This window comes from Lolium rigidum, chromosome 3, assembly GCF_022539505.1.
Source record: "Lolium rigidum isolate FL_2022 chromosome 3, APGP_CSIRO_Lrig_0.1, whole genome shotgun sequence".
NCBI classification, from domain to species: Eukaryota; Viridiplantae; Streptophyta; class Magnoliopsida; order Poales; family Poaceae; genus Lolium; species Lolium rigidum.
Genome location: NC_061510.1, coordinates 53,274,211 through 53,301,675, shown reverse-complemented (window position 1 = coordinate 53,301,675; position 27,465 = coordinate 53,274,211).

Below are 27,465 nucleotides of genomic sequence, written 5' to 3'. Positions count from 1 at the left end.
AAATCGAAAAACAATGCTTTTCACGAAATTTTGCTGATGCTGTGTCTGGTGAATTTATCGATTTCTCTTCTATCCACTTGGTGAACTTGTCGACAGCGACGAGCATATACTCGTATCCTCCTGGCGAGGCCTTGTGTAACTTTCCCACCATATCGAGGCCCCATTGAGCAAAGGGCCAAGACAATGGTATTGGCATCAGCTCTGCCGCCGGAGAGTGGGGCTTCGCGGAAATCTCTGGCACGCGTCACAAGTTCGTACTATCTCCTTCGCATCCTCGATTGCTGTCAACCAGTAAAATCCAGCTCGGAAAACCTTGGCTGCAATAGCTCGACTGCTCGCGTGATGACCACATATTCCTTCGTGAACGTCCTTCAAGATTATCCTTCCTTCTTCGGGTGTAACGCACCTTTGTAACACACCCGAAATACTTCGTTTGTACAGCTCCCCTTTGACCACCGTAAAAGCTTTGGATCGTCTAATAACTCGCCTTGCTTCAACTGGGTCATCGAGTATTGTTTTTCTTTGGATATATGATATGTACGCTTGCATCCATGGAATTTGCACCATCAATACTAGATCCTGTTCCTCTTCTTCTTCCAGTGTTTCTTTCACAGCCCCTGAGGATTTCTCATCCTTCTCCTTCTTCTTTGATTTCTTCGGCTTTGTAGATCTCTCTGTTATCTCCTCCCAGAACACGCCTGGAGGAATCGCGAGACACTGCGACCCGATGTTTGCAAGAACATCGGCTTCATCATTGCTTAGCCTGCTGATGTGATTTACCTCGCATCCGTCAAACAGTTTCTCCAGCTCGTTATACATTTCCTTGTATGCCACCATGCTATCATTGACTGCATCACATTGGTTCATGACTTGTTGAGCCACCAATTGTGAGTCGCCAAAGATTTTTAGTCGAGTTGCGCCACAAGCCTTCGCCATCTTCATCCCGTGTATAAGAGCTTCGTATTCTGCTTCATTGTTAGACGCGTTTGGGAACGTCATCCGTAAGACATACTTTAATTTGTCGCCTTCAGGTGATATGAGTATCACGCCTGCTCCAGCTCCCTCTAACCTCTTGGATCCATCGAAGTTCATAGTCCAGGTTCTCGATAAATCGGGGGTCCTGTATTTTGCAGCTCCATCCACTCTGCGATGAAATCTGGCAGAATTTGCGACTTTATTGCTTTTCTTTTTTCATACGTGATGTCCCGAGGAGAAAGTTCTATTCCCCAAAGGGAGACACGACCTGTAGCTTCTGGATTGTTTAGTATATTGGATAGAGGTGCCTCGTTGACCACTGATACGTCTCCGACGTATCGATAATTTCTTATGTTCCATGCCACATTATTGATGATATCTACATGTTTTATGCACACTTTATGTCATATTCGTGCATTTTCTGGAACTAACCTATTAACAAGATGCCGAAGTGCCAGTTCCTGTTTTCTGCTGTTTTTGGTTTCAGAAATCCTAGTAACGAAATATTCTCGGAAAAGGACGAAACCCACAGAAACCTTCCAGAGCCGCCGCCATCGCGAAGCCAAGATCTGGGGGACAGGAGTCTCTGTTCCGGCACCCTGCCGGAACGGGGAAGTGCCCCCGGAAGGCTTCTCCATCGACACCGGTGCCATCTCCACCGCCATCTTCATCACCGCTGCTGCTCCCATGAGGAGGGAGTAGTTCTCCATCGAGGCTCGGGGCTGTACCGGTAGCTATGTGGTTCATCTCTCTCCTATGCACTTCAATACAATAATCTCATGAGCTGCCTTACATGATTGAGATTCATATGATGATGCTTGTAATCTAGATGTCATTATGCTAGTCAAGTGAGTTTTACTTATGTGATCTCCGGAGACTCCTTGTCCCACGTGTGTAAAGGTGACAGTGTGTGCACCGTGTGGGTCTCTTAGGCTATATTTCACAGAATACTTATTCACTGTTATGAATGGCATAGCGAAGTGCTTATTTATATCTCTTTATGATTGCAATGTGTTTGTATCACAATTTATCTATGTGCTACTCTAGCAATGTTATTAAAGTAGTTTTATTCCTCCTACACGGTGTAATGGTGACAGTGTGTGCATCCGTGTTAGTACTTGGTGTATGCTATGATTATGATCTCTTGTAGATTATGAAGTTAACTATTGCTATGATGGTATTAATGTGATCTATTCCTCCTACATAGTGTGAAGGTGACGAGTGTGCATACTATGTTAGTACTTGGTTTAGTCTTATTGATCTTTCATGCACTCTAAGGTTATTTAAATATGAACATTGAATTGTGGAGCTTGTTAACTCCGGCATTGAGGGTTCGTGTAATCCTACGCAATGTGTTCATCATCCAACAAGAGTGTAGAGTATGCATTTATCTATTCTGTTATGTGATCAAAGTTGAGAGTGTCCACTAGTGAAAGTCTATTCCCTAGGCCTTGTTCCTAAATACTGCTATCACTGCTTGTTTACTGTTTTGCTGCGTTACTACTGCTGCGTTACTACTGCTACCATATTACCACCATCAACTACATGCCGTTACTACTGCTCATATTCATTCATACCACCTGTATTTCACTATCTCTTCGCCGAACTAGTACACCTATTAGGTGTGTTGGGGACACAAGAGACTTCTTGCTTTGTGGTTGCTGGGTTGCATGAGAGGGATATCTTTGACCTCTTCCTCCCTGAGTTCGATAAACCTTGGGTGATCCACTTAAGGGAAACTTGCTGCTGTTCTACAAACCTCTGCTCTTGGAGGCCCAACACTGTCTACAAGAATAGAAGCTCCCGTAGACATCGAGCACTATTATCGGATGCGCCGAAAAATAGTGCCGCAATTTTTTTGCGGTTGTAAACACTCCGTATGCTAGTTTCTGGTACTGCGGGTACCGCTGTTTTGAAGGCGATAAAACTTCACTGATGAAATATACCGGTCTCTGCACTCCATGGAGTTTTCCTTCTTCTTCTCTTTCGACAACTAGCGCCGTGCTGACCACCTGGGGTGTAGCCGCAATGTATAGCAGGAGGGGTTCCTTCTCTTTTGGCGCCACCAAGATTGGTGGTGTCGAAATTGTGCGTTTAAGATCCTCGAAAGCTCTATCTGCCTCTTCGTTCCACTGGAACTTATCTCCTTGTTTGATTAAGGCGTAGAACGGTAACGCCTTTTCTCCCAGCCTGGCGATGAATCTGCTTAAAGCTGCGACTCGCCCAGTTAACTGCTGTATTTCTTTCAACTTTGTTGGCTTCCTCATTGTTACGATAGCTTGGATTTTTTCGGGATTAGCTTCAATCCCTCTTGCTGAGACTAGAAACCCGAGAAGTTCTCCTCTGAGGGACGCCGAAAGAACACTTCGTCGGATTCAGCTTGAGACAAAACTTGTCGAGGTTGTCAAAGGTTTCCTTCAAGTCCTCGATTAACGTTGCCCCATTTTTTGATGTTATGACGATATCGTCAATGTATACTTGTACGTTTTTACCAATCTGTGTTGCTAAGCACTTCTGCATCATCCGCTGATATGTTGCTCCCGCGTTCTTCAAACCAAAAGGCATTGTTCTATAGCAGAACACGCCGTAAGGTGTAATGAACGCTGTTTTAACCTCATCCTCTTCTTTCAATCTGATCTGGTTATAACCAGAGTATGCATCCAGGAAGGAAAGACGTTCACATCCTGCCGTGGAGTCGATAATTTGATCGATCCTTGGGAGGGGAAAGTGATCCTTTGGATAGTGTTTGTTGAGACACGTAAAGTCGACACACATGCGAAGGACTTTAGTGTTTTTCTTCGGGACCAGCACTGGGTTTGCTACCCATGTGGCCTCTGTATGCAGCTCCTTAATGAAACCAGCTTCTCTTAGTCGATCAATTTCTGATAGCATAGCTTTGCGGTTTGGCTCCGAAAAACGCCTCAGAGGTTGCTTGATTGGTCTCGCTATTGGATCCAAGTTTAGGTGGTGCTCGGCAAGTTCCCTGGGTACTCCTGGCATGTCAGCTGGACACCATGCAAAGATTTTCCAGTGCTCACGGAGGAACTCGACGAGCGCGCTTTTCTATGCGAGGTCCATGTCTGTCGCAATGGACGTCGTTTTCTTCGGATCTGTCGGGTGAATCTGCACCTCCTTGGAATCTTTCGTCGTGTTAAAGGTTGGTTCTCTGAGAGGCCTTCCTACATCTGGCAACACATCATAATCAGTTGTGAGCCTTGACGCCATATACTCGCTTGCATCCCGAAAGTTTCGACGGTCGATGAAAATCCTTGTCGCATTTATCGGCTAACGCGAAACCGCCTTTGATCGTGATTGGCCCCTTAGGTCCAGGTAACCTCCATAGCAGATACGTGTAATGTGGTACCGCCATAAACCTGGCATATGCTGGTCGTCCCAACAAAGCGTGATATTGCGACGGAAAATCCACAACTTCGAACTCCAACCTTTCTATCCTGTAGTTTTCTCGGGTCCCAAACTGAACGTCGAGATTGATCCTTCCCAATGGATAACTCGGCTTCTCTGGTGTGATTCCATGGAAACGCGTGTCAGTTGGTTTTAGATTTGCCAGGGATATGTTCATCTTCCTTAGTGTATCTGCATACATAAGGTTTAGACTGCTGCCTCCATCTATGAAAACTCGAGATACGTCGAATCCTGCGATCACCGCTGGTAAGATAAGTGCTGACTGCCCTGGTCGAGGAACTTGCTGCGGGTGATCCGCAATTGTGAAGCCAATGTCCTGTCCCGACCAATTTAGGTACTCTATCGTTGGTGGAGGCATCTTCTCTGCCATGAACACTTGCCGCGAGATTACCTTCTGAGCCCTATTAGATGGCCTAGCTTTCTGAATCATCGAGATCGCGCCATTGGAGTTAGGATCAACATATGGAGATGGGTGTGGTGCTGCCGCTATTCTGAGCTGGTGTCGATGTTCGTCCGTGATCGCGGGAGGAGGTGGTAAGTGGATCTCACTCCTGGGCCCCTGGGGGTTTCTATTTGTTGCTTGAGCATTGGCTATCCCTGCAACCCGCAGCATTGCTTGAAAATTGCGACAGTCCTTCTGCAGATGTCCTGACTGCCTTTTCCCATTGTTGTCAAGATGAAAATGCATCTGGCATGGCCCATTCATCATATCTTCGGGAGTTACAAAAGGTCTTTGAAACCTTGACCCGCTATTTTGCCTGTTATTCCGAGAGTCATCTCTATTGTCGCCTCGCTGCTCGTTACTTCTTTGATATTCATCTCTATTGTTTCCTCCATTGTTTCCCCGAAAGCCAGCCGATGTTTGGCCAGGAGCATCATAACTCGAGAATTGTCGAGGAAATCGTCTTCTATTTTGAAAGTTTCGACTACGGTCCTCCTCTGGTGACCTGTGTCGCTTATTGTGAACAGCATCCTCTCCGTATGCCCATCTGTTTGCTATCTCCATCAATGTTGACACTGTCCTTGGGTTAGTTCTCCCCAAGTCTTCGACAAAATCTCCTCGCCGAATTCCTGCCACAAACGCATCTATTGCTCTCTCGTCAGATATATTCTCTGCCGAGTTTTTGATGATGTTCCACCTTTGGATGTATTTTCTCATGGATTCATCATGCTTTTGTCGACACGATCTCAGCTCTTCTAGTGATGTCGGTTTTTTGCAGGTTGATCGGAAGTTCTTGACGAACACCTCCTCGAAACTGTCCCAGCTGTCGATGGATCCCGGGGGAAGCTTCTTTATCCAGGATCTTGCGGCTCCGCTCAGGTGTATTTGAATGCTCTGCATGGCTGTTGCTCTGGTTCCACCTATCAATTTCACCGTCTCGAGGTAGTCGACTAGCCAATCCTCGGGATCTTACAGGCCATCGAATTTCTTGAAACTATCGGGTAACTTAAATCCTGACGGGACTCGAGTTTTTCGAACTCGTCTCGTAAAACATGGGAGTCCACACATATCTTCTTCAGCAACTTCCGGTGAATGCCGATGTTCCCTTCTATCTTGTCGCGCTCTATCCACCCTGGCCTGAGTCGCTGTGTCTCTGACTCCACTTGCTCTTGGTGGATCTTGCACTCGCCGCATGAGGTCGCGGACTATTTTGCCTTGCAGTTCCTTCGGGAGGTGTAGCTGCGAACGCTGCTCCCATGGCTCCGCATCCTGCCATGGCCATGTTATACAACGCTTCTCTTGGATCTCCGGGAGGTGGCCTAGACGCTAGGATGAAAGCTTGCGTTGCCATGTATCCTGCTTCCGGTGTTTTTGGAATAATATTCCCCCTCGTGTCGATTGAGATAGAAGACATATCGAGGTTTTGAATTAAAGTCTCTCTTTCTGCTTCAGGTATATTTTGCAGCCGAGATCTTGCTCTCCTTCGAGCTTCTCTGTGGCTATCTCCCGAAGTTCCTGATTGTCGACTTAACTCTGCTCTTCGCCTGCTTGATGCGAAAGCTGCCTCCCTTCTTCTGTTCAGAGCAGCTGTCTGTTTTTCCAATTCTCTTCCAGCTCGGGCGAGCCTATATTGGTATGCTTGCAATTCTTCCGTCGTAGCGGTTGTCGCCATTGGTTCTGAACCATCCATAGCTCTTGCAGCTCTATCCCATGCTGCTTGTGGAAGTTGAACCCTAACACGTGGTGTAGGCCCGACATATTTATTGCCCAAACCTCGCCTTAGGTCAGAGGGATCGACATATGGATTTCCCACTTCGTCGAAAGCCTCTCATGTCTCCTCCTGATCGCGACTTGTTTCTCCAATGGCATAAATCTGATGATATTTTGAATTCTGAACCTTGCTGGGTTTGGTGTCACCATCATAGAGATTGGTGAAGACCTTGCCAACGGTAGTGGATCTGTCGATGAAGTTGAAGCTGTCGATGCTACTCGAGTCATCGCTTATATCGGAGTCCGCAGATGACTCGAAGGACATGTCGCTGAAGATCTTGGTGAGATTTTCGCTTGCTCTGGTGCTGATAAAGCGTGGCGATGAAGTTTCCTCGTCGCCTGACTCGGTTGACGATGTTGAACTCGAAAAATCAGAATCGACCGCCGATAATCCCGACGAGATTGGAATTTCGAGACGATACGCTCCTTCTTTCTCGACGCGGAAGTGGAACTTTCCGAACGTCATCTCCATGGGCTCCTCCAGATACGCATATGCATCCAAACGGGAGGGCGGGTGAGGAACAAAATCAACGAGACCAGTTTCGATCTGTTTACCTCTGTCCATGGCGTTGCTTGCTACCGACGAAGTCGACGATCTTGAACGTGCCATCGAGATCAGCTCCTTGTCGCCTCTAGACCCCACAGACGGCGCCAATTGACAAGGTATTAACTTGTCAATGCCTACGAGTTGTAGACTAGGGTTTCGTTGGATGTAGAGGGCAAGTAGATCTCGAAGGTTTCAGCCGAAAAGTACTCGACGATATGAAAACTAGGATTTGTGAGACAATGATTCGATGCTTTCTTTGTCCCTCGACTCCCCCTTATATAGGAGGCGGAGCCGAGGGATTCATAATACACAAGTTACAGAGTGCGGGAGGGTTTCTAACTCATCCCGCAAGATTACAAGTCTTGCTTCCTAATACAACTCTAGCTTTCCTTAATAATAATATGGGCTTCCGATTCTTCTTATCCTTCGGGTCGTGGGCCTTCAGTAAACCCCGGGTACCATCTTCGGCAGGCCCATTGGGGATGCCTATGTCAGGCTGGGACTACGAATCTTTATGGTAACAACACAGAATCTATTTCTGGACAGCAACTTCCCCAAATTTTACTTTCTTCCTATTACCGCAAATCTTACTTTCTTCCTATTAGAGGCTACTCTTGGCACAAAAACGAAATAAAAATGGTAAGGAGAGGTTGTTACAGAGGCAACAACTTCCAATGCCATGCTGTGTTGCAGCGATGCGGTGGCAATGGAGCTGGACCCGATGGCTTTTCCAATGTTATCTTTAGGGCTCTCTGTGCAAAATGTTTGGACCTGATTGTAATTTTTTCTATTTTTTGTTCCTCTATGTAACTTGTAAATGCCACCCCTAAATGTTAGCTTCCCCGTGGGACCGTCCCTTGTCAAGAAAAATGGGGATGATTCAATCTTTCTTAAGGATTGACCCCTTACAAAATAGGAAGACAATATTCTCCATTGTACCACATGTTTTCCATTAGCAATATTTAATTTTTCTCCAAAAAATTAGTTGATTCTTATTAATTACAAGGAGTAATGCAATCTACGCGTTCAAGTTATTGCCTCCTCTGTATGATGAGGAGGAATAAGAGAAGACGTGTGTTGTACATGCTCAAAGTATTTGTTCTCTTCTTAAACCTAGATGTGGGTAAATGCATAATTAGTCTTTTATTTGTACTAGTACAAATGCCCGTGCGTTGCCACGGGTACTAAAATTGTATTTATCAATACGCATATAAATTTCCGAACTCGCTATGAAAATTCAAATTAAATCATGGATAACATAATTGACTACATTATGATAATACCGAACACAAGAACAAGATAGCATTGTTGTGCATCTGCGTGGTTTCAAGTTCTATGTCTTCTTGTTCTATTCCGTACTATCTGTCGTAAGTCCCACAACCAACCAATCATGTATTATGGGCTGTCATAACCGCCAACTAACCAACCTCTCCTTTTGGATATTTTATTGTCTCACAAAATAAGGGTGCTGCAAACATAGTTATAGTTGAAGGAATACTTCTTTTAGAAAAAATAGCTTTTTCTTTCAAAGATTCAAAACTTTATTTGCTTTTCGATCAGCTCTTGATGAGTCGAGTCGAAGTGATTAATTCGAGAATACCGATTCGCTTGCGGGACGTGGTTTTCTTAACTGGCCATGGAAACTTAAGATTGCATGCGTGGATTGTCGCACAGTGTATCTGATACCATATTTAATGAATGAGCATTGAGATTGCGTTTATCATTGGGTACATTTTACTCAAACATGATTTACAAATCATTCTCAGACTTGAAGATAAAATAAGTACACTACAATAAAAATCCTTGTCTAGTCCAGATAACTATTTCAAAATTATTATAAAGTCTAAAAGTTATAAAATTATGTTTGCAAACAAATGAACTTCCTCAAATGTGTTGCGTCAGTGTTGACGGTGGTCGGGAATGAGTGTCGCCAAAAATGTATGCAAGGTCCTTTTTAGGACCGTGTTGTTATGACATTGTGATCATCAAATGAATAACAATACTACCGGTTAATAGAAAGCATGCAACACAAAAAGCCATCGACTGACATCTAGTGTGGCCTTGTGTCTTCAAATATGTATTGTGAATATTTACCAATATTTTAACTTTATAATGTATTGGCTCCGTGTTTGCCACAATATTTAGTTTTCTTCTGAGTACATTTAAACATAATGCACGTGCAATCCGCTTAAATAAATATAAGACATGTAATTTGAATTCTATTTACTTCAAGTGGGTTGATTTCATGTTTGTTTCTAGTCCACTTAATATGCAGGAAGAAAACTTTTAGGAGGCTGAAATTAGAGCCTTCCGTTGTGGCTCTGAACTCCTATCTGTATAGTTTCCAATAATTGATTTTTTTTTGGAATCTCAAGCGCCTTCCTAAGAGGCCAGCGGTGTACATACCTGCTGGCGTGCAGTTGACACACGTCCGTTGGGAACCCCAAGAGGAAGGTGTGATGCATACAGCAGCGAGTTTTCCCTCAGTATGAAACTAAGGTTATCGAACCAGTAGGAGTCAAGGAACGCGTGAAGGTTGTTGGTGACGGAGTGTAGTGCGGCGCAACACCAGGAATTCCGGCGCCAACGTGGAACCTGCACAACACAATCAAAGTACTTTGCCCCAACGTAACAGTGAGGTTGTCAATCTCACCGGCTTGCTGTAAACAAAGGATTAGATGTATAGTGTGGAAGATGATGTTTGTTTGCGAAGAACAAGTAAAGAACAATTGCGATAGATTGTATTTCGGATGTAAAGAATGGACCGGGGTCCACAGTTCACTAGTGGTGTCTCTCCCATAAGATAAATAGCATGTTGGGTGAACGAATTACGAGTTGGGCAATTGACAAATAAAGAAGGCATAACAATGCACATACATATATCATGATGAGTACTATGAGATTTAATCAGGGCATTACGACAAAGTACATAGACCGCTATCCGAGCATGCATCTATGCCTGAAAAGTCCACCTTCGGAGTTATCATCCGAACCCCTTCCGGTATTAATTTGCAACAACGGACAATTGCATTAAGTATGGTGCGTAATGTAATCAACACAAATATCCTTAGACAAAGCATTGATGTTTTATCCCTAGTGGCAACAGCACATCCACAACCTTAGAACTTTTCGTCACTCGTCCTAGATTCAATGGAGGCATGAACCCACTATCGAGCATAAATACTCCCTCTTGGAGTCACAAGTATCAACTTGGCCAGAGCCTCTACTAGCAACGGAGAGCATGCAAGAACATAAACAACATATATGATAGATTGATAATCAACTTTACATAGTATTCCATATTCATCGAATCCCAACAAACACAACATGTAGCATTACAAATAGATGATCTTGATCATGATAGGCAGCTCACAAGATCTAACATGATAGCACAATGAGGAGAAGACAACCATCTAGCTACTGCTATGGACCCATAGTCTAGGGGTGAACTACTCACACATCAATCCGGAGGCGATCATGGCGATGAAGAGACCTCCGGGAGATGATTCCCCTCTCCGGCAGGGTGCCGGAGGCGATCTCCTGAATCCCCCGAGATGGGTTTGGCGGCGGCGTCTCTGGAAGGTTTTCCGTATCGTGGCTCTCGGTACTGGGGTATTCGCGACGAAGGCTTTAAGTAGGCGGAAGGGTAGGTTTAGGGGCGACGCGAGGGACCCACACAATAGGGCCGCGCGGCCAGGGCCTGGGCCGCGCCGCCCTAGTGTGGCGTCACCTCGTCGCCCCACTTCGTGATCCTTTCGGTCTTCTGGAAGCTTCATGGAAAAATAAGACCCTGGGCGTTGATTTCGTCCAATTCCGAGAATATTTCCTTTGTAGGATTTCTGAAACCAAAAACAGCAGAAAACAGCAACTGGCTCTTCGGCATCTCGTCAATAGGTTAGTGCCGGAAAATGCATAATAATGACATATAATGTGTATAAAACATGTGAGTATCATCATAAAAGTAGCATGGAACATAAGAAATTATAGATACGTTTGAGACGTATCAAGCATCCCCAAGCTTAGTTCCTACTCGCCCTCGAGTAGGTAAACGATAACAAGGATAATTTCTGAAGTGTCACAAAGGGGTACCTCTATGCCGCCTGTACAAAGGTCTAAGGAGAAAGCTCGCATTGGATTTCTCGCTTTTGATTATTCTCAACTTAGAGATTGAGGATTGAGGACTCCTCTTTAATGCATAAGCATTCAACAACAGATAATATTCTCATAAGAGATTGAGGATTGATTGTCCAAACTGAAACTTCCACCATGGATCATGGCTGTAACACCCCAAATTTTAAAACAAAGAGAAAATGAATTTCCTTTTTCCAAAAATGAGAACCAACAAAAACTTTTCTTACATTGGATGCTATGCATAGTGCTCATACCTAGTATTTGTGTTTTGCCATGATGAGTGTTAATATGCTTATGTGATAAACCCTAAAACCCTAAAGTGATCAAGTGAAGATCACCAACCAAATAAAATAAAAGAGAAAGAAATCAAATAAGAAAAACCTTAAACCCTAACATTCTCAAAAATCATTTGGATCTATTTTGAGAAAACAAAATAAAAGAAAAGACATATGTGGGCATATAGCCCTAATAGGTAAATCTTGAACCCTACCTTTATTATTTTTGCTAAATGGTGGTGAACCACTGTGAACTCCACTAAACCCTAAACCTCATCTCTCTTGTCACAAATCTTTGAAAAACCAAAATAAAAAGAGATGATCTTAATTAAGAAAAAGGGCATTTGCAAGCCTATGGCTACTTTTTGCAAATGCTCCAACCTTGAGTGTTAACCTTGGTAGATGTTTTGAAATACATCAACACACTCAACAAAGTACTTACCAACCAATTCAAGTGAGAAACAAAATAAAATCAAATATATGCATAGAGGTATATGTGGCACTTAGCCAAAATATCAAATCTTGACCTAGGCACCCCCATTGTCCTAAAATGGTTTGAACCTTTGACCCAACTCAATCCCACACCAAATAAACCTCACCCTTGCCAAAATGAAGCAAAGAAAAATAAAAGAATAAAAGTTAGAAAATCACAAAACCCTCACATATGGCCTTATGCCATTTTTATAAATCTTGACCCTAGACCATTTTGGTCTTCACCATTATTTGGAGTATGTTACTAAACACTTATTACAACTATTGGAACCAAAGAAACACAATTCAAATCAAAATCCAACTCAAATTGTGCTCACATATGATGATGGTCAAATCTGTCTTTTATAATCTGGTCACTACTTTGAGCCCTTGTATCTCAAGATTTTCAAACTAAACTTTCCCAATTCTTTGCATGTCATCCAAGAGCACATGAAGGAGAACAACTTTGGTAAAGACCACCATGCCAAAATCATCTTGGATCAAAATCTATGCTCATGCAAAGTTGAGACTTTATAACATTGTTAACAATCTCACATTTTGCAAATCTGCATTTCTTTTATTTTTAAAATTCCACCACCACTTGTGAATGTCTCTGGTCAATTGCAACTCATCCCAATCCTCCATTTTCAAATTTTTGAACCAAAGTGCACAAACCAAATTTTGACAAAACTTGCATTTTGCAAATAGGCATATTTGCAAACACTATTTGAAATAGTGCTTTACCTCAAAATAACTTGCCCCATTTCACTCCACCTTGCTCACCTGTCCCCTCTCTCCCTACACCAACCCATAAACCCTAAGAGGAGGAGCCAAAGCTAGCATGGCATGGCCATGCCGGCCATGTTCCCCCTCTCTTCTCTCCCTTCATCACCAGCCCTGGCCACCGTGCCAATTCTCTCCACCTCACCCTACTGCACCCATCTATACACGCCCTTGTCGAGGAGGACGTCGATAGCCGCCGCACGACGCGCGCCCAGGACGGCCACGCATGCCGATGACGTCGCCGCAGTACTCCCGTGGACGCGCACTGGACACGCGCCGCCCCAACACTCGCCGCCTCCCCTGGACCCCATAGCTGCACGACGAGCTGCGCCGCCACGACACGATCCCGCCAGACACGCTCTCGACCACGACCCGTGCCCGCCGCCGCCGGAGACAAGGACGGAATCCCGCCTTGGCCGCGCCAATACGCGCCATCGCCCGACCGTCGTACGCCTCGCCGTACCGCTCGACTAATGCCCCAAGGACCGCCATGACATCGCCTACCTACTGCGCTCCTTCCTCGCTCCTTCGCCGCTGTGGACCGACGACTTCACCGTTGACCTCGCCCACGCCTCACAGCACCCCTGGCATCTATAAATAGGGAGCTCCCCGAGCCAAACCAAACACGCCACCACCTTCTCCTCCCATCTCTGAGCCTACTCGTCCACTCCTCTCACTCGATTACTCACCGGAGCCATCCAATCGATCGCCGGAGCCCGCAGCGGACCTGAGATCATCGTCGACGAATTGGAGCACCATCGGCAGTGCCACTGGTACCAGCGCACTCGCCGTCGACGACAACCTCGCCGCGCGTCAACGCCACCGCTCGCCGGAGTCCCTGCTCGCCGTCGACCCCCGTGCCTCGCCACGCCAGTAAGCCCTCTCGTCGGAGGAGACGACGATTGTGCGCCGCACGATCGCGTTGTAATCCAACGGCCGTCCCTCCCCCGTACCGATTCGGGGTTAGTGAGCCGCTGACAGGCGGGTCCCGCGCTGTCAGGCAGCCCACGCGTCTATGGTCCGTGGTGGGCTGGACGTGGGCCGTTTTAATTCAATTCGGCCCAACTCTGTTTCCCGCCAGCCCGTTAAATTCAAATTCGGTTTAATCAATTCAATTCAAATTCAATACTGGCTCCAACTTTGAAAATTCATAGAATCTGTTTGACTTGGCCAAATTTTACAAATTTTATATATTTGGAAAGCTTAGGATTTTATCTACACAATGCCACTGGATTGAACCCTAGATCTATTATAGAATTAAAGTAGGAAAATAAACAAGGCAGGGACTTTTCTGCCTTAGAATAATTATTAAAAATCAACCAAAATAGGTATTTAAGTAATTCCAACTCCTATAAATCACATTTCACTTGTACTAATTGTTTCTGCAACAATATGCCATGCTTACTTTGAATGATCATGGCCTAGCTTAATTAAAGGACTATATGGCTATTTCTAGTCAAAGATATTGTCCAAAACTATTAATAAATCACATGGGAGTTTTTCTCTCATTTAAATCTTGTCATGAACAATTCAAAATAAGGTAGAGACTCTGGTCATTTAGGTCTCATATGAATTGTTTGATGATATTAAATCTTTACCATATTATGATTAAAGTGTATGAGGTGCTTCACCCCATTTAAATCATTTTCTTAAATAATAAGTATGAAGAGGTTGACTTTGGTCAACCTAGGTCATATATTATTCATAAGAGAAATTAAATCTTAATAAGAGAATGAGAGGAAATTATTTCTCTAAGTAATTAAAAGTAACACCTTAATTAGTATGAGAGGAAATTATTTTTCTTAAATAAGAAAACAACACATCCACCCACCTAATAGTAATGTGTGATGCTAGTTTAATTTGTGTAAATTATATGAGGTGTTTCACTTCATTTAAATCTTGTCCCAAGTACTTTCATATGAAGTTTGGACCCTTGGTCAAATGCTCTCATATGAAATACTTGGAGATTTTCAATCATTGGTAGAATTGTTAAATGGTATGAGGTATCTCTACCTCATTTAAATCATTTTCTCAAATGATGATGATGAATGTTTGACTTAGGTCAACCTGAATTCATGTGTGATTGCTTGAGAAATTAAATCTTAAAGAAGATTTAATGAGAGGAAAATATCCCTCAAGAACTATATGGAAGCTATCATCTACATATGAAATGAGAAGAAATTATTTTTCCTCAAGCAAGACCACCAATGCACCAAATTGTATTAATTGTGGGAATAGAATAGTTTGTGTGAATACATGTGATGTTTAGAATAGCCAATGAATTGCTTGGTGATTGTACCTCGTATTCGTATTTTAGACGCTAGTACCGAGGAGTATCAAGAGGAGGAGGAAGTCTACTTTCAAGGAGAAGAAGACCACTTTGACCACCTCAACAACCAAGGCAAGCTAATATTCTTGCTAAGTGCAAAGCTCTACAAGAGCAAGGCACCACCACATTTTACTTTATGCTTATTGAGCCCCTTCCAAGTTTTTACTTACAAACTTTTACTTACAAGCTTTATTGCTTTTGTTTTATCAAAGTACTTTTTGATTCATGATTCACTTGGTAGTTTTGGATTAATACAAGAGTATCAAGGTTAGCCTAGAAGCAAAACAACTTACTTAGCACCCCTCATATATAGATGCTAGTGCGAAATTAAAAGTGACTACTCTAGATGGGAACTTGTGAAATGAAAAGACTTTGAAAACCTTGGAATGATGAGTCATTCTATTGAAAGATTTTGAAGGTGAATGTGACTTGTGAATGACATGGTGAACTTTACAAAAACCGATGGTTGGGTTCGGATGCGATACCATTCCAATTTTACAAGTACCCCCACAATACCTGATATGGGTAGGGCTTAACTAGAAGTTTATGTATCTTAGTATGGGTTCCCTCTGAACAAGCGTCATCGGGGTTATGCCAAGGGTTGCCTCCAAAGAAATACGGAATGATGTGATATGACGTGAATATGAGGTGAATGTCCGGCCCAAGCCCTGTGCGGTTCCCGAGTCGACAGTTTGTCTTCACCGGGAGGCCAAGCTCATGGGGAGAGATGCCTATACTAGGTTATGTAAGTGAAAGGTTATGGTTGGTAGTCCGCACACGGAGTGTGATAAATCAGGGCCAGTTAACCCTGACGGATTATTGCAAATGTTGTGGCACAAGTGTACGACCTCTGTAGAGTGTAGAACTATTCGAATAGCCGCATCCACGATTATGGACGGTTGGAAAGGCCATACTGTTCCGTCATCAGAACTTTTCAAAAATGTGACGTGTGAAGGATGACTTGTGAATTGAACTTGAAATGGTGACTTTGACTTGAAAACACAGCTGAGTTGTGGGAATGACACTAATGTTCCCACTTGAGTTAGTTAGCACATGAAGAGTCTTTATTTCAAATACTTGTGAACTAAAATTGGCTTTATGCAAAAGAAACTAGAGCTTAGCACCCCCCTTACTCAAATTGTTAGTACTTACATTAGTATTAGTTTGCGAGTACTTTAAAGTACTCACGGCTTTGTCCCTGGCTATTCAAATGGCCAGACTATGAAGAGGAACAACAGTATGAAGAGGATGGACAGCAGGACGTCTACGACAACTAGGACTACTCCTGACGTCAAGCGTTGGCCTGTGGACTATAGAGTCCCCTTCTATCTACGCTTCCGCTATGTATTTGTGATGTGTGTTGAAACAATAGTTCAACTATTATTGTAATATTGGATCATGTGATCTATTTGTAAGACGACTATGATATGTAATGAATGATGACTTATGATATTCAACCGTTATGTCTCGCAACAACAATATTCCCGGGATTGCGATGTATGGCATAACGAGCATCCGGACTTAAACATCCGGGTGTTGACAAGTTGGTATCAGAGCCATTGTTTGACCTTAGGAGACCCTAGTTAGAATGGACGTCTGAAAAACTTAGTTTCAAAACCAATGAAGTGAATATTTATGAAAATTTATTCTCACTCTTATCCTTGATAACTCTTTTTCAAAAAGAGAAATTTATGCTCTACTTTTCTTTGAAATCCGACATAAAATTTTGCACACTTGATCACTTCACTAACTTACTTATCCTAATTGCTCACAGATGGAGTACCAATGGGAGTTCCATCAGCTTGGTCACGGAGGCGACCTAAGGTTCGAAAAGGATTTGAAGCAACTAGTGGAATATCTAGGACACCCGTATCCCGAGTTCTTCGGAATACCCCTCAATAATCAGTTAGGAGGACCACCTCGGTGGGAAGTTTCTACAGATCTACGAAGAAAGCATGAAGCCCCGGTATGGGAAACCATATGGTTTTCTGTAACGGGAAACACCTGGAAGGAAGGACTAGTCAGAGCTATGCAAGAAGCCATTGCCCGTCTGTGTGGACAAAATGAGAACAAGATCCGGAACACTCGCTTCATCTACTACCCAAGACATGACTCCATGGGAAGATCGATGACCATGCCACCACACACGGAGATGAACCACTATGTAGCACACCAGGACTTCAGGCTGTACAAAACCCGCAGGGATTTGGACAACGCCCTCGCCTCTCACCAAGCACATTACCCGTGAAGACGAAGAATCCACCCGGAAGAGTAGTATCACTCCAGCACTTAAGTAGGTGTGAGTTGTATCAGGATCCCCTTGTATCGTAGAGCGAATGAATGGTTCTTCAAACCAACGGTGTGTTAGATTTGTAAGGTGTGATGTTTGGTATGAATGAAAAAGTGTTGCTGGTTTTTACCCCCTCAACACTACTCAAGTTTTCAAGTTTTGAACTTTTTGAACTTTAACTCAAACAAACCATAGAAATTTCCCTCTTATCTTATCATCCACTCCAATGTTCAGATGGCCCCACCAACCCGCAGCACCACCCAAGACGCCATGATGCAGATGCTAGAGATGATGATGGCCGACCGCGAAGCCGAGAGAGCTGAACGCCAAGCCAACATCGCTGCACTGCAGCAGATCGCTCAGAACAACAACGGCCATGGAAACCACGACCACCCTGGGTCAAAACTGAAGAACTTTCAAAACACCAACCCACCTATTGTCAGCAAGACCGAAGAACCACTTGACGCAGATGACTGGCTCCAGACCATGGAGAACAACCTGGAAGTTGCGGGAGTTGAAGCCGCAGAGAAAGTACTGTTCGCCACCCACTACCTGTCAGGACCTGCACGAGCCTGGTGGACAAGCGCCCGCGCAATGAATGCGGGACAGATGATGACCTGGGAAGACTTCAAGCTGAAGTTTAGCAAGTATCACGTGCCCCAAGGACTGATCAAGAAAATGAGAGACGAGTTCCGCGAACTCAAACAAGGCAGAATGTCGGTGGTAGAATACCGCGACAGGTTCCTCACCTTGTCAAGGTACGCCCCGGACGAGACCGACACCAATGAGAAGAGGAAGGAGAGATTTCTGAACGGACTGCCTGATGAGATGCAGACAGTGCTAGTCAACATTCCCTTTGCTGACCTAGAAGCCCTGGTGGACTCAGCCATCCAGATGGAAGGGAAACTTCACCAAGCCAACGAGAATCGCAAACGCCGGATGATGAACCAGCATGGGTCCAGCAATACCCAGAAGTACCGCAACAACTCATCTGGAGGATTTGCTCCCAGATACAACAAGCCCACTGCTCAAAATTACCGACCAAACTACACCAACAACCACGGAGGACCCCCGAAGCCCGGAAACAACAACCACAACACCAACAGCAACAATAACAATGGCAACCGCACCAACAACAACAACCCCAATACCGCCCCAATGATTGGAAGCAATGCCATCCCTGTCAACCCCAAGGACAAGTCCACCATCAACTGCTATGAATGTGGAGTTGTGGGTCACTACTCCAATGAGTGCCCCAAGAAGCTTGCCAAGATTTCCGCCAACACCGCTGCACCTGCTCAGCAACAGCACCGCTTCGCAGCCCGAAGGAACCAGAACAACAACAATGGCCGCCTTTACAACATGACTGCAGCAGAAGCCCAAGAAGCACCTCAGGCCATGCCAAGTATGTCTTCCTGTTAAATCATATCGCCCAATCTCTCTTAGGAACCTAACTTTTCTTAAAATCTCGGGACGAGATTTGTTTAAGGGGAAGGGTTTGTAACACCCCAAATTTCAAAACAAAGAGAAAATGAATTTCCTTTTTCCAAAAATGAGAACCAACAAAAACTTTTCTTACATTGGATGCTATGCATAGTGCTCATACCTAGTATTTGTGTTTTGCCATGATGAGTGTTAATATGCTTATGTGATAAACCCTAAAACCCTAAAGTGATCAAGTGAAGATCACCAACCAAATAAAATAAAAGAGAAAGAAATCAAATAAGAAAAACCTTAAACCCTAACATTCTCAAAAATCATTTGGATCTATTTTGAGAAAACAAAATAAAATAAAAGAAATATGTGGGCATATAGCCCTAATAGGTAAATCTTGAACCCTACCTTTATTATTTTTGCTAAATGGTGGTGAACCATTGTGAACTCCACTAAACCCTAAACCTCATCTCTCTTGTCACAAATCTTTGAAAAACCAAAATAAAAAGAGATGATCTTAATTAAGAAAAAGGGAATTTGCAAGCCTATGGCTACTTTTTGCAAATGCTCCAACCTTGAGTGTTAACCTTGGTAGATGTTTTGAAATACATCAACACACTCAACAAAGTACTTACCAACCAATTCAAGTGAGAAACAAAATAAAATCAAATATATGCATAGAGGTATATGTGGCACTTAGCCAAAATATCAAATCTTGACCTAGGCACCCCCATTGTCCTAAAATGGTTTGAACCTTTGACCCAACTCAATCCCACACCAAATAAACCTCACCCTTGCCAAAATGAAGCAAAGAAAAATAAAAGAATAAAAGTTAGAAAATCACAAAACCCTCACATATGGCCTTATGCCATTTTTATAAATCTTGACCCTAGACCATTTTGGTCTTCACCATTATTTGGAGTATGTTACTAAACACTTATTACAACTATTGGAACCAAAGAAACACAATTCAAATCAAAATCCAACTCAAATTGTGCTCACATATGATGATGGTCAAATCTGTCTTTTATAATCTGGTCACTACTTTGAGCCCTTGTATCTCAAGATTTTCAAACTAAACTTTCCCAATTCTTTGCATGTCATCCAAGAGCACATGAAGGAGAACAACTTTGGTAAAGACCACCATGCCAAAATCATCTTGGATCAAAATCTATGCTCATGCAAAGTTGAGACTTTATAACATTGTTAACAATCTCACATTTTGCAAATCTGCATTTCTTTTATTTTTAAAATTCCACCACCACTTGTGAATGTCTCTGGTCAATTGCAACTCATCCCAATCCTCCATTTTCAAATTTTTGAACCAAAGTGCACAAACCAAATTTTGACAAAACTTGCATTTTGCAAATAGGCATATTTGCAAACACTATTTGAAATAGTGCTTTACCTCAAAATAACTTGCCCCATTTCACTCCACCTTGCTCACCTGTCCCCTCTCTCCCTACACCAACCCATAAACCCTAAGAGGAGGAGCCAAAGCTAGCATGGCATGGCCATGCCGGCCATGTTCCCCCTCTCTTCTCTCCCTTCATCACCAGCCCTGGCCACCGTGCCAATTCTCTCCACCTCACCCTACTGCACCCATCTATACATGCCCTTGTCGAGGAGGACGTCGACAGCCGCCACACGACGCGCGCCCAGGACGGCCACGCATGCCGATGATGTCGCCGCAGTACTCCCGTGGACGCGCACTGGACACGCGCCGCCCCAGCACTCGCCGCCTCCCCTGGACCCCATAGCTGCACGACGAGCTGCGCCGCCACGACACGATCCCGCCAGACACGCTCTCGACCACGACCCGTGCCCGCCGCCGCCGGAGACAAGGACGGAATCCCGCCTTGGCCGCGCCAGTACGCGCCATCGCCCGACCGTCGTACGCCTCGCCGTACCGCGCCATTAATGCCCCAAGGACCGCCATGACGCCGCCTACCTACTGCGCTCCTTCCTCGCTCCTTCGCCGCTGTGGACCGACGACTTCGCCGTTGACCTCGCCCACGCCTCACAGCACCCCTGGCATCTATAAATAGGGAGCTCCCCGAGCCAAACCAAACACGCCACCACCTTCTCCTCCCATCTCTGAGCCTCCTCGTCCACTCCTCTCACTCGATTACTCACCGGAGCCGTCCAATCGATCGCCAGAGCCCGCAGCGGACCTGAGATCATCGTCGACGAATTGGAGCACCATCGGCGATGCCACTGGTACTAGCGCACTCGCCGTCGACGACAACCTCGCCGCGCGTCAACACCACCGCTCGCCGGAGTCCCTGCTCGCCGTCGACCCCCGTGCCTCGCCGCGCCAGTAAGCCCTCTCGTTGGAGGAGACGACGATCGTGCGCCGCACGATCGCGTTGTAATCCAACGGCCGTCCCTCCCCCGTACCGATTCAGGGTTAGTGAGCCGCTGACAGGCGGGTCCCACGCTGTCAGGCAGCCCACGCATCTGTGGACCGTGGTGGGCTGGACGTGGGCCGTTTTAATTCAATTCGGCCCAACTCTGTTTCCCGCCAGCCCGTTAAATTCAAATCCGGTTTAATCAATTCAATTCAAATTCAATACTGGCTCCAACTTTGAAAATTCATAGAATTTGTTTGACTTGGCCAAATTTTACAAATTTTATATATTTGGAAAGCTTAGGATTTTATCTACACAATGCCACTGGATTGAACCCTAGATCTATTATAGAATTAAAGTAGGAAAATAAACAAGGCAGGGACTTTTCTGCCTTAGAATAATTATTAAAAATCAACCAAAATAGGTATTTAAGTAATTCCAACTCCTATAAATCACATTTCACTTGTACTAATTGTTTCTGCAACAATATGCCATGCTTACTTTGAATGATCATGGCCTAGCTTAATTAAAGGACTATATGGCTATTTCTAGTCAAAGATATTGTCCAAAACTATTAATAAATCACATGGGAGTTTTTCTCTCATTTAAATCTTGTCATGAACAATTCAAAATAAGGTAGAGACTCTGGTCATTTAGGTCTCATATGAATTGTTTGATGATATTAAATCTTTACCATATTATGATTAAAGTGTATGAGGTGCTTCACCCCATTTAAATCATTTTCTTAAATAATAAGTATGAAGAGGTTGACTTTGGTCAACCTAGGTCATATATTATTCATAAGAGAAATTAAATCTTAATAAGAGAATGAGAGGAAATTATTTCTCTAAGTAATTAAAAGTAACACCTTAATTAGTATGAGAGGAAATTATTTTTCTTAAATAAGAAAACAACACATCCACCCACCTAATAGTAATGTGTGATGCTAGTTTAATTTGTGTAAATTATATGAGGTGTTTCACTTCATTTAAATCTTGTCCCAAGTACTTTCATATGAAGTTTGGACCCTTGGTCAAATGCTCTCATATGAAATACTTGGAGATTTTCAATCATTGGTAGAATTGTTAAATGGTATGAGGTATCTCTACCTCATTTAAATCATTTTCTCAAATGATGATGATGAATGTTTGACTTAGGTCAACCTGAATTCATGTGTGATTGCTTGAGAAATTAAATCTTAAAGAAGATTCAATGAGAGGAAAATATCCCTCAAGAACTATATGGAAGCTATCATCTACATATGAAATGAGAAGAAATTATTTTTCCTCAAGCAAGACCACCAATGCACCAAATTGTATTAATTGTGGGAATAGAATAGTTTGTGTGAATACATGTGATGTTTAGAATAGCCAATGAATTGCTTGGTGATTGTACCTCGTATTCATATTTTAGACGCTAGTACCGAGGAGTATCAAGAGGAGGAGGAAGTCTACTTTCAAGGAGAAGAAGACCACTTTGACCACCTCAACAACCAAGGCAAGCTAATATTCTTGCTAAGTGCAAAGCTCTACAAGAGCAAGGCACCACCACATTTTACTTTAGGCTTATTGAGCCCCTTCCAAGTTTTTACTTACAAACTTTTACTTACAAGCTTTATTGCTTTTATTTTATCAAAGTACTTTTTGATTCATGATTCACTTGGTAGTTTTGGATTAATACAAGAGTATCAAGGTTAGCCTAGAAGCAAAACAACTTACTTAGAACCCCTCATATATAGATGCTAGTGCGAAATTAAAAGTGACTACTCTAGATGGGAACTTGTGAAATGAAAAGACTTTGAAAACCTTGGAATGATGAGTCATTCTATTGAAAGATTTTGAAGGTGAATGTGACTTGTGAATTACATGGTGAACTTTACAAAAACTGATGGTTGGGTTCGGATGCGATACCATTCCAATTTTACAAGTACCCCCACAATACCTGATATGGGTAGGGCTTAACTAGAAGTTTATGTATCTTAGTATGGGTTCCCTCTGAACAAGCGTCATCGGGGTTATGCCAAGGGCTGCCTCCAAAGAAATACGGAATGATGTGATATGACGTGAATATGAGGTGAATGTCCGGCCCAAGCCTCGTGCGGTTCCCAGCTGACAGCTTTGTCTTCACTGGGAGGCCAAGCTCATGGGGAGAGATGCCTATACTAGGTTATGTAAGTGAAAGGTTATGGTTGGTAGTCCGCACACGGAGTGTGATAAATCAGGACCAGTTAACCCTGACGGATTATTGCAAATGTTGTGGCACAAGTGTACGACCTCTGCAGAGTGTAGAACTATTCGAATAGCCGCGTCCACGGTTATGGACGGTTGGAAAGGCCATACTGTTCCGTCATCAGAACTTTTCAAAAATGTGACGTGTGAAGGATGACTTGTGAATTGAACTTGAAATGGTGACTTTGACTTGAAAACACAGCTGAGTTGTGGGAATGACACTAATGTTCCCACTTGAGTTAGTTAGCACATGAAGAGTCTTTATTTCAAATACTTGTGAACTAAAATTGGCTTTATGCAAAAGAAACTAGAGCTTAGCACCCCCCTTACTCAAATTGTTAGTACTTACATTAGTATTAGTTTGCGAGTACTTTAAAGTACTCACGGCTTTGTCCCCGGCTATTCAAATGGCCGGACTATGAAGAGGAACAAGCGAGTATGAAGAGGATGGACAGCGGGACGTCTACGACAACTAGGACTACTCCCGACGTCAAGCGTTGGCCCGTGGACTATAGAGTCCCCTTCTATCTACGCTTCCGCTATGTATTTGTGATGTGTGTTGAAACAATAGTTCAACTATTATTGTAATATTGGATCATGTGATCTATTTGTAAGACGACTATGATATGTAATGAATGATGACTTATGATATTCAACTGTTATGTCTCGCAACAACAATATTCCTGGGATTGCGATGTATGGCATAACAGGCATCTGGACCTAAAAATCCGGGTGTTGACAATGGCTTTAGTTAGCGGCCCAATGTTCTTCTCTAACAATATGCATACTCAAACCATTTAATCATGAAAATCGCCCTTACTTCAGACAAGACGAACATGCATAGCAACTCACATGATATTCAACAAAGGTGTAAAAGTTGATGGAATCCCCAGAAACATGGTTACCGCTCAACAAGCAACTTATTAAGAAATAAGATACATAGCTACATATTCTTCACCACAATAGTTTTTAAGGCTATTTTCCCACGAGCTATATATTGCAAAGACAAAGGATAGAATTTTAAAGGTAGCACTCAAGTAATTTACTTTGGAATGGCAGAGAAATACCATGTAGTAGGTAGGTATGGTGGACACAAATGGCATAGCTTTTGGCTCAAGGATTTGGATGCACGAGAAGAATTCCTCTCAATACAAGGCTAGGCTAGCAAGGTTGTTTGAAGCAAACTCAAGTATAAAACGGTGCAGACAAGCTCACATATGAACATATTGTAAGTATTATAAGACTTTACATCGTCTCCTTGTTGTTCAAACACCTTAACCAGAAAATATCTAGACTCTAGAGAAACTAATCATGCAAACCAAATTTTAACAAGCTCTATGTAGTTCTTCATTAATGGGTGCAAAGTACATGATGCAAGAGCTTAAACATGATCTATATGAGCACAACAATTGCCAAGTATCAAATTATTCAAGACATTATACCATTTACCACATGTAGCATTTTCTGTTTCCAACCATATAACAATGAACGAAGTAGTTCAACCTTCGCAATGAACATTAAGAATAAAGCTAAGAACATATGTGTTCATACGAAACAGCGGAGCGTGTCTGTCTCCCACACAAAGAATGCTAGGATCCGAATTTATTCAAACAAAAACAAAAACAAACAGACGCTCCAAGTAAAGCACATAAGATGTGACGGAATAAAAATATAATTTCACTAGAGGTGACCTGATAAGTTGTCGATGAAGAAGGGATGCCTTGGGCACCCCCAAGCTTAGATGCTTGAGTCTTCTTAAAATATGCAGGGATGAACCACGGGGGCATCCCCAAGCTTAGACTTTTCACTCTTCTTGATCATATTGTATCATCCTCCTCTCTTGACCCTTGAAAACTTCCTCCACACCAAACTCAAAACAAACTCATTAGAGGGTTAGTGCATAATTGAAATTTCATATATTCAGAGGTGACATAATCATTCTTAACACTTCTGGACATTGCACAAAGCTAATGAAAGTTAATGGAACAAAGAAATCCATCAAACATAGCAAAACAGGCAATGCGAAATAAAAGGCAGAATCTGTCAAAACAGAACAGTCCGTAAAGACGATTTTTTAGAGGCACTGGACTTGCTCAGATGAAAATGCTCAAATTGAATGAAAGTTGCGTACATATCTGAGGATGACGCACGTAAATTGGCATATTTTTCCGAGTTACCTACAGAGAATCCTACTCAAATTCGTGACAGCAAGAAATCTGTTTCTGCGCAGTAATCCAAATCTAGTATTGACTTTACTATCAAAGACTTTACTTGGCACAACAATGCAACAAAATAAAGATAAGGAGAGGTTGCTACAGTAGTAACAACTTCCAAAACACAACAAAACAGTAGCAAAATAAAAATATGGGTTATCTCCCAAGAAGTTGTTTCTTTATAGCCATTAAGATGGGCTCAGTAGATTTTAATGATGCACTCATAAGGAATAAGAGTTGAAGCAAAAGGAGCATCAAGAAGCAAATTCAAAACACATTTAAGTCTAACCCACTTCCTATGCATAGGAATCTTGTACAGAAATAAATTCATGAAGAACAAAGTGAATAGCATAGGAAGACAAAACAAGTGTAACTTCAAAAATTTCAGCATATAGAGAGGTGTTTTAGTAACATGAAAATTTCTACAACCATATTTTCCTCTCTCATAATAATTTTCAGTAGCATCATGAACAAACTCAACAATATAACTATCACATAAAGCATTCTTATCATGAGTCTCATGCATAAAATAATTACTACTCCCAACATAAGCATAGTCATTCTTATTAATTGTAGTGGGAGCAAATTCAACAAAGTAGCTACCATTATTATTCTCATCACCATAATCATCAAATGTAGGAGGCATAGTATAATCATAATAAACTTTATCCTCAATAGTAGGTGGCACCAAAATACCACTATCATCATAAATGGGAGGAAAAGTGTCATCAAAGTAAATTCTCTCCTCCATGCTTGGGGAACTAAAAATATCATGCTCATCAAAACCAGCTTCCCCAAGCTTAAATTCTTCCATAGCATTAGCAACAATAGTGCTCAAAGAGTTCATGCTAATAACATTGCTACAACTATTTTGCAAACAAAGTTCCATGGGTTTTTTAATTTTTCTCTTCAAACACCTCATGTCCTAACTCAAGATAAATACTATAAAGATCTCTAATATTTTTATTGTTTTCCATTAAGCCTAACTAGTGAAATCACACAACTTAGTATTCTCTGGAGTATTCATTTTAGCAGTAGTAAATAAAGCAAACTAAATAAAGTGAATGCAAGTAACTAATTTTTTTGTGTTTTTAATATGGAGAACAAGACAGTAAATAAAGTAAAACTAGCAACTAAATTTTTTTGTGTTTTTGATATAAGAGCAAACAAAGCAGTAAATAAAGTAAAACAAAGCAAGACAAAAACACAGTAAAGAGATTGGATGTGGGAGACTCCCCTTGCAGCGTGTCTTGATCTCCCCGGCAACGGCGCCAGAAAAATCCTTGTTGGCGTGCAGTTGACACACGTCCGTTGGGAACCCCAAGAGGAAGGTGTGATGCATACAGCAGCGAGTTTTCCCTCAGTATGAAACCAAGGTTATCGAACCAGTAGGAGTCAAGGAACACGTGAAGGTTGTTGGTGACGGAGTGTAGTGCGGCGCAACACCAGGGATTCCGGCGCCAACGTGGAACCTGCACAACACAATCAAAGTACTTTGCCCCAACGTAACGGCTGAGGTTGTCAATCTCACCGGCTTGCTCAGTAAACAAAGGATTAGATGTATAGTGTGGAAGATGATGTTTGTTTGCGAAGAACGAGTAAAGAACAATTGCGATAGATTGTATTTCGGATGTAAAGAATGGACCGGGGTCCACAGTTCACTAGTGGTGTCTCTCCCATAAGATAAATAGCATGTTGGGTGAACGAATTACAGTTAGGCAATTGACAAATAAAGAAGGCATAACAATGCACATACATATATCATGATGAGTACTATGAGATTTAATCAGGGCATTACGACAA